This window comes from Syngnathus acus, chromosome 2 (genome assembly GCF_901709675.1).
Source record: "Syngnathus acus chromosome 2, fSynAcu1.2, whole genome shotgun sequence".
NCBI lineage: Eukaryota > Metazoa > Chordata > Actinopteri > Syngnathiformes > Syngnathidae > Syngnathus > Syngnathus acus.
In genome coordinates, this window is record NC_051088.1 from 18679308 (window position 1) to 18687298 (window position 7991).

Consider the following 7991-nt stretch of genomic DNA (forward strand, 5'->3'; position numbering starts at 1 on the left):
GCAATTCCATCAAGTTTGCTTGGCCATGAAATGGTTCGGAAATATTTAGCCCAGCGTGTGTTTCCACTGTGTAAGCCGAATGACGACCGCTACATCAAACTCTGAATATTGTGTAGCATCAGAGCAACATTTATTAATAAGCGAACACAGTCATCAATTTGTGTTCTTTCTAATAAAGATCCTGCAAAGTGTATGCTGAGATTTGGTTCTAAATACAGATCTACCCTGTGTAGTACTTCATTGTGGAAATTAAGTTTTAAGGTTGCAGTTCCTTGTCTATACAACTTCATTTGATGACCGATTGTGCATCTGGTCAACATGGTGAGATATATTCCAGCCATCAAGTGGATGCATGTTCTTATGTGTAATGCTATACAAAGTAGTGTCCATTTTTTCCAGGACAAGTAGTGATATTTGACTGACAGGTAACAGTTGAGCAGGGTGTAGTTGCAGCACAGTAGGCAGACACACCCAAAGTGTCTGGGAGAGCAAAGAATTGCTTGATTTTATATTTTCAAGCCTCTTTTTTTTTTTATACAGCACCCAGCTTTTTAAAAAAATCATTCATATTTTGCAGTGCTGTGAACAACTCTGTGTGGCGTGTGTCATATTTAGAAGACATACTTGTATTTTATCTTTCGTAGGGACTGTATAATTAAACTTAACATTGACGTAAGACTTCCCTGTCGACCAATCATTACATAGCAGTATGTTTTAACTACATCCGGTGCTAACATGCATACACACACCCCAAAAAAGGGCGCTGAAAAGCCAAACAGTGCAATTCATCTTGTTTTGCTACCCATCACAACTTTTGACAGGGACAGACCATTTTGAATTCAGTTTGTAACCAAACCAACCGACATGTATGGTTTTCAAAAGGGGGAGGTTGCCAGAGTACCCTGAGAGAAACCCACATCCTGTAAATAGACAGCGGACACAAACGCTTGAGCAGACACAGTATGCAATTCAAATAAATAAATAAATGAACCAATATAAATAAATAAATACTCTTCCAACGCAAAGGTTTGGGTTCAATCCCCACTCCCAAGTATCCTTGAGTAAGATACTGACCCCCCCCAGTTGCTCCGTCATTAGGTAAATGAGAAAGTCAGTGTGAAGCACTTTGAGGGCCATCACTCGTGGAAAAGCGAGACCATTTACCTTTCAGATACTGGATCTCCAAAAAAGAAATGCTACTTTGCCCATGACCCTCTTCACAAACCTTGCGAAGAACAGCAATTAAACCTTATTCTAAAAAAAGTGAAATGGTCCAGCATTGCAACTTTTGTGCTCACCAAAATTGACAGCCATGCATGCACAGGAAAAGAGAGGAAGCGGAGGCATGCAAGCACTTAAACGGATAAAAAGGGGCGGATACCGCAGCGTTTACAGGTAGGAACCATGTGGCTACAAGCAGAGATTGGACGCCATGGTCAGAGTCCATATCCTGTGTCTTAAAGCGAGCTGCAGCCTTAGGCGCTGGAGGGGGGGGCAGCTTTAATGGGGAGGCAGTGTGCCACTGGTAAACACATGCTGAAGTACATCGAAAACACTGCTGGCAAGGAATTAGGTCATTTGTGATAAGCATGAAAGCTGGAAAACCTCACAATCATTTTGGCCCGTGCTAAGACGAAAGAGTCCCCGGAGAGACATTTGTTCAGCTTGATGTTTCGTTTACCTCAATAGCATTGTTAGCTTAGACATCTAAATCAAACTCTGCTTTGGTTTATTGCAGGGAAACATCCGTTTTACAAGTAACTCATAGCACATAACCTAATAGAAGAGCAAAAAAGAAATACTTTTAACACTGAGATCCCTTGTGACTCATGCTGCAGATGTGGAGCCCAATCCAATATAAAGCTATCAATGAAATCATCATATTACATTTCACAGCAACATTCATACGCAGCGAATGAGCCTTGAAAACAGTTGCATGAGCTAATAAGTTGGCCGGGTTTGGCGGTAGCGAGGTTAATGACAAAAGCAGTGGCTGTGTCATTATTCAGAAAGAAAGAAAAACATTTGTCACTATTTCGCTCACTCTGTAGTGAAGATCACGTACTGGCGTGATCATTTGTGCAGATTTGTAGCGAGGGTTTGGTGGATGAGAGCCAGGTCAAGGCGGGAGGGCAGAGGACACTCATGCTGTGTTCTGCATTGCTTCACTGTGTGTTTCGATGAGGAAAAAATAGCACTCTGAGTCATTCTTGATAAAAAACATACAGCAGTGACATAAATGAATATGATTAAAAATACATTTTTGTCACACTTTCTGTCCAGTTTAGACATCAAATGTAGAGGTCCAATAACTAAAGGGTGGATCGAGAGAGCATTACATCTTTTGTGTGTCGACGCGACTGATATAAAGAAATAATACACAATGTATTATTACGAATAGTTATTGTGGTTTGCGGAGAAAGGTTCGAAGCCAATTTTGTTTCTTGTTTTTGGATGTCTATTCATCCATTTGTTTTCTTTCACTTATCCCCTTCAGGGTCATGAGGAAGCTGGAGCGTTCTCCAGCTGATTTTGGGCAGGACACCCCGAACTGATTGCCAGGCAATTGCAGGCCACAGGCAGCCACTCACTCTCAAATACACAAGTGGGCCAACTCAGTTCACCAAACATGCGCATTTTTGGATTGTGGGGGGAAACTCACACAGGGGATTACGTACACAAAAAGCAAAAAACCAAGTCAAGCCTTTAAAATGTATTTAATGTTAAGCGCTGAAAGCATATTCTATTTTGATTTTGGTTAAGTCCATTTCACACACACGCAAAAACACACTGGGGCGCCTCCAACCAAATACTATGCTGAATTCATTTTCGGTGTTACACTGTGATGATGTCACTCTATGTACCACTGAGAGCCATAACACGAGGAGCAGAACCCAACAGCACCGAGTGACAGAAACATGGCTGAAGACAACGCGAGGTTCTTCGAGCACTTGCAAAGAATTTATTCTAGGAAGAGAGATAGACATGAGGCCGTACGGGGAGCACGAGGGAGGAGAGGCAAGGTGAGTAATGCGGGAACGACATGGCATGCGGGTGGAGGGCATACACGGGCTCTTTCCCTAAGAAGTGCTAACTTGGACAGTGGGAGGAATTTCTGTGGTTTATCCAACGAGAGCAGCTCCATCTGTATAAACTGTAGACTGCCAAATTGTAGGATCCATGCGCGCACACACACACACACGCACACACACACACACACACACACACACACACACACACACACACACACACACACACACACACAAAGGTTGCCAGAATGTCGACTCCCTCAGTCAGAGGAGCTGAGAAACTTAACTCCCTCATCACCTCCTCAGATAAGCAGAGCTCATAATATGCTGATAAAAAAAACACAGTTACAAGAAATCAGCACACAGATGAAAAAAGAAGTCACGTGCGTGTGTTTTGAACCGCAAACAAACTTTGAGAATGGAGAAGGTTCCTTGGCCTCCTTTACCTTCAGAGTACTCGAAGTGATTGTTGCACACACCTCTCTAATGACAGTGATGTGGAGACAGAGGTTATGTAAGTGTGAGTTGCAGTCACAATCCACTCCACTTAGACGTGACTCAGCTGGCCCACTGCCTCTTGCCGTAAGTGAGTGCGTGTGTGTGTGTACACGTGTGATGAAGAAGACAAAGGGGTAGAGTTGACGAAAAACACAAAATGCTGTTTGATTTTATTTTCATGCTGGGTAGGTCACAGTGAGCCTAAAGTCAGCCTTTTTTGGATGTCATATTTAAAATGACGCACTCACTGATTACATTCGCATGGTTGCTCAGGTTAATCTGCTCGAAAATGAGAGGATATTCAAGTGTGTGTATGTGTGCATGAGTGTTAATGCGACACACACACACACTGGCCCCTTAGTTTCCCAGCAGTCCTTATGGCAGAGGACTGACATCTTTCCACAGGATGTGAGACCTGTGTGATCATCCATCACTGCTTGCGCGAGTGAGTGAAACTCTACAGCGCCTCCTTTCGTACTTCAGTCAGCATTGCTCGCAAATGCACGTATTCTACACACACACACACACACACACGCACACACACGCACACACACATGCACACGTACTTATTCACAACTTCAATAGCTTGTGTCTCTTTAAAATGTTGCTCTCCTTTCACCATGGGGGCAGGGTTATACTCAGTAAGTCACTGGGCTGTCCCTGGCACAGACTCACTCACACACGCACGCACACACACAAAAACACACACAAACGCACACGCACACACACTTAAAGCGCTCCATGTTTATGAGTGGATCTGGCTTAATTCCCAGAGCCTTGGGGCTGCACGGCCCCAGCACCAAGTCACTTAACCCTTCAGGAGCTCGCAGAGCGCCATATGAATGCCAAACAGGAGCATCAGCTATATATATCAACACTAGGCCTTTGTGGCCAAACGCCAAAAAGAGTCTTTTCACCTAATATCAACAAGTCCACACCAACAAACATTCTTTCCATGAAAGCCTCAACAGCCAAAGTTTAAAACTGAGCTTTTCCTTTAACGCTCTGCCCAACTCTAGCAGTTAACTGTTTCGGAGCACTAAGAGAGCTGATCAACAATAGAGAAATATTCTATAATGTTTATGAGCTTTGAAATTGAATTTGAAATTGAAAATGGAAATATTTATATATGTATTTGATTGATTTATATATATAAAGTAAAATAATCTATAATATATATATGGTCTGTATATATATGTGTGTGTATATACGTATATATACACTATATACATATATACACTGTCGCAAACCTCAAACTGTCAAAATGTCAACATTACAAGAACTACAAAAAATCCCAGCTTCTTTTGAGTTCCCAGGCACCACTTTGTTCAAGTTGTATCACCTTATTTTGCTTTTGCAAACTCGCATCAACATTATACTGCCTAAAAAACGAATATGTGGGGAGAAAAAAAGTACTTGAAAAATACAGCGACGATATACAATGTGGACATAGTGTCTGCAGACATGCTTGAAATCTGACATCAGACAGTCTGACGTAGCCTGACATATTGCAAAGCACACCAGGCAGCAGCAGATAATGACCAGAAAGCACTTTGGACCACCTCGCAGACAGCATGGACGTTTAAGGAATGTAAGGCCACCGAGAGCTGATGTAAAGTGTGTTAAGTGTGATGGGCACCGTGACGGATGCTTTGACCTTATCGGCATCATCTGCAGAATTTGACTGTGAAAGATGATGGACCTGCTCTCTGTTCCCTGCAAAATAGATCCCCAAGGCACTATAGCTGCCTCAATAACCATGTCAACTCGGAGGCAGGGCTATTGCCCTCGCACCTTTACCAGAGCATAACCCTTTAAAACCATCCCGAGAGGGTCCGGCCTAATAATAGGATATGAATGTGATTCTATGGAAATGATAGTGCAGCACAAAATTAAATGGCAGTCAAATGTATGTTAATCACTAAATCCATGGGTTGTATACGCACTAACACAGAGGAAGTGAAAGCAAGACTTTGGGGTATTTCAATTATAAATGTTGCAAACAAAGGAAACCCAGCACCGATGGGTTTGAAAAAAAAACAGCATATACTCACACGAGACAACGTGCACACTCATTGTAAGTACAGTTGCTGAAGGGTGTTCTATAATTCTAGTGTGTGTTAATGACTCTCCCAGGCACGCTGGAGAAGACGTTAAAAACTTAAGCTGTGATTTACTGTGCGGCGATGCAAGCTGGGGCACGACCTAAAGAGTCTCACCATGGCACGGACACGTGTGTCATTCTATAATGTATGGACAGATGTGCTCACACAATCCTAACCACTGAGTCAGAATTTAACAAACACACTATTTCAATTGATTATTGTCACATATATTTCTTAATTTCTTTGCCCTGCAAATAGCTGGAGACCAGTTTAGGATGTAGTCTGCCTTTTGCCCAATGTCAGTAGAGATAGGCTCCAGCATCCCCCGCATCCCTGAATGGGATAAGCGGTGTTGAAAATGAATGGATAAAAATTTTGATCCGATCCGGGCTTTCAGGCAGAACAAATCATTCTGACATGTGCAGATTGATGGAATTTACAGGAAATAGTAGTAGAAGACAAAGAAGCTGTCGCGACTTCCATCGTTTCACTCATCAATGTACCGTACAATTGACAGTAAACTTGAGAAAGGTCCACTGCACTCCTTGTGCAGGTTGAATGGCCTGCAGCCACAAAACAATCCATTTTGCAAAAAAGATCACCAAAGATGCACTTACAAAAGGCCAAAGACTTACCAAAACTACTGCAGGCCTGTATTGAAAGAAAAGAAAACACGTGTTCATGGCATTCAAGTTCCAGAATGCTACATTGCACAAGTTTCACTCAGTCAAGCAAAAATAAATACAAAAGAAGAGCCAGCCACCTGTCATGGTTTGGATACCGTAAAACACGCACAGGCTTCAAATTCAATCACCTGTATTTGTCCTGGATCCACAGACCGAGCCCAGAGATTACTTATGATTTGTATCCTAGGATATTCTCTGACATGAGCTGTGTTATTGATGGAGTATGTCTGGTTTGAGAAGGATTTGATGATTTCAAGTAACCATTCCCAATAGCTTGTGAAGCTTTTAGTCCATTTCCAACAGCGTTGCTCTAGCCCTCCACGGTAACATGCACAGGTTACATTGCCTGTGGAGAAGAACCTCGGAGGAGGACTGGGAATGACAGCTCAGGCACAAAAAAAAGTGGACCAAATGAAATTAAGTTGGCAGTGAGGAAGCGAGAGGAAAAGATAGAGGATATAAGAATTGATGAAAAGAGGAAAAATGAGTGGGTGGAACAGATGCAGTTCTGACAAATGAAAGCGACAGAGAGTTATTCTCCCTATCTTTTTGAAAGTTAGTTGAATCTCTGGAGGTTTAATTGAATTCAAAATAAGTCAGGAGCCAGAAAGTTTCTGCAAGGCTTGACGCCACAGATGAAGAACTGGTGAATGACAGGAGAGACCGTTCCATAAAAGTGTCATCCAGATGAGTCCCGCGTCAGGCAGAAAAGGTTCGACCACATACTCAGGTAAATTGATCTCACGGGAGAGTGAGTACGTTTGGAATAAAAATGGGGAAAAAAAGGAAGGCAAGGAATGAAAATGAAGAGGAATGAGGAAAAAAATGGGAGAAGGGGAAAAGGAACATGGGATGAGGTTTGAGGGTGGACACGGGCACGGCTTCAAAAAACTGGAGAGGTTTTGCTTGGGCCCTGCCTGACGTGCAATGTTGACTCCAGAGCAAACAGAAGTGAACAAAGAGGCCGCTGTCTGGGTCAGGGTGGGTCGGCGAAGGGGACAGCAACACCGACATGTGAAATGTGACAGATCTATTTTAGGGTTGAGCCGCCCATTCAAAATGTGGTGTCAGGGTCAAAGGGTCAAGGGCAGGGCTGGAGGATCCCAAGCACATTTTGAGATTGATTTTACTGTAATGGAATGAAGTAATCTGTTTTTTTCTTTACAGGTCCAACCCCAAGAAGCTATGAAAGGGAAAAAGAAGTAAAAGGGAGAGCTCTGTGGATTGAAAATGATCGTGTCTTTTGCAGGTACACCCTTCTGATTCTTTTTAAATAAACACACGCACCCTTCCACTCCTCCGTCACTCGTTTAAAGGAGTAAGAGGGAAGTCATAGCTGAGTGTTTATTTTCTAATAGTTAATTTTGCAATGATGACAGCTGTGCTTTTGTCAAGATGTCATCCTCATGCCGTGTTTGTGTGGACTTTTGTATTGCTTTGATTAGATTTCATTTTCTGACGTAATGTCTTCTTTTCCTGTATTCCATCTATGTTCATGCCTTGTATGTCTCGTCCTCCTGTTGCTTGCGTCAACCAATCGGGTCCCTCCATCCGTTCATGTCGTTTCCAGGTGTGCCTCGATGGCTCCCCAGCTTGCTTAATACTTTGCTAATTCAGTGTTTTGATACTTTCACGTGCACGTTTTTCAACAAAGGTAAAATTTTCTCATAGAA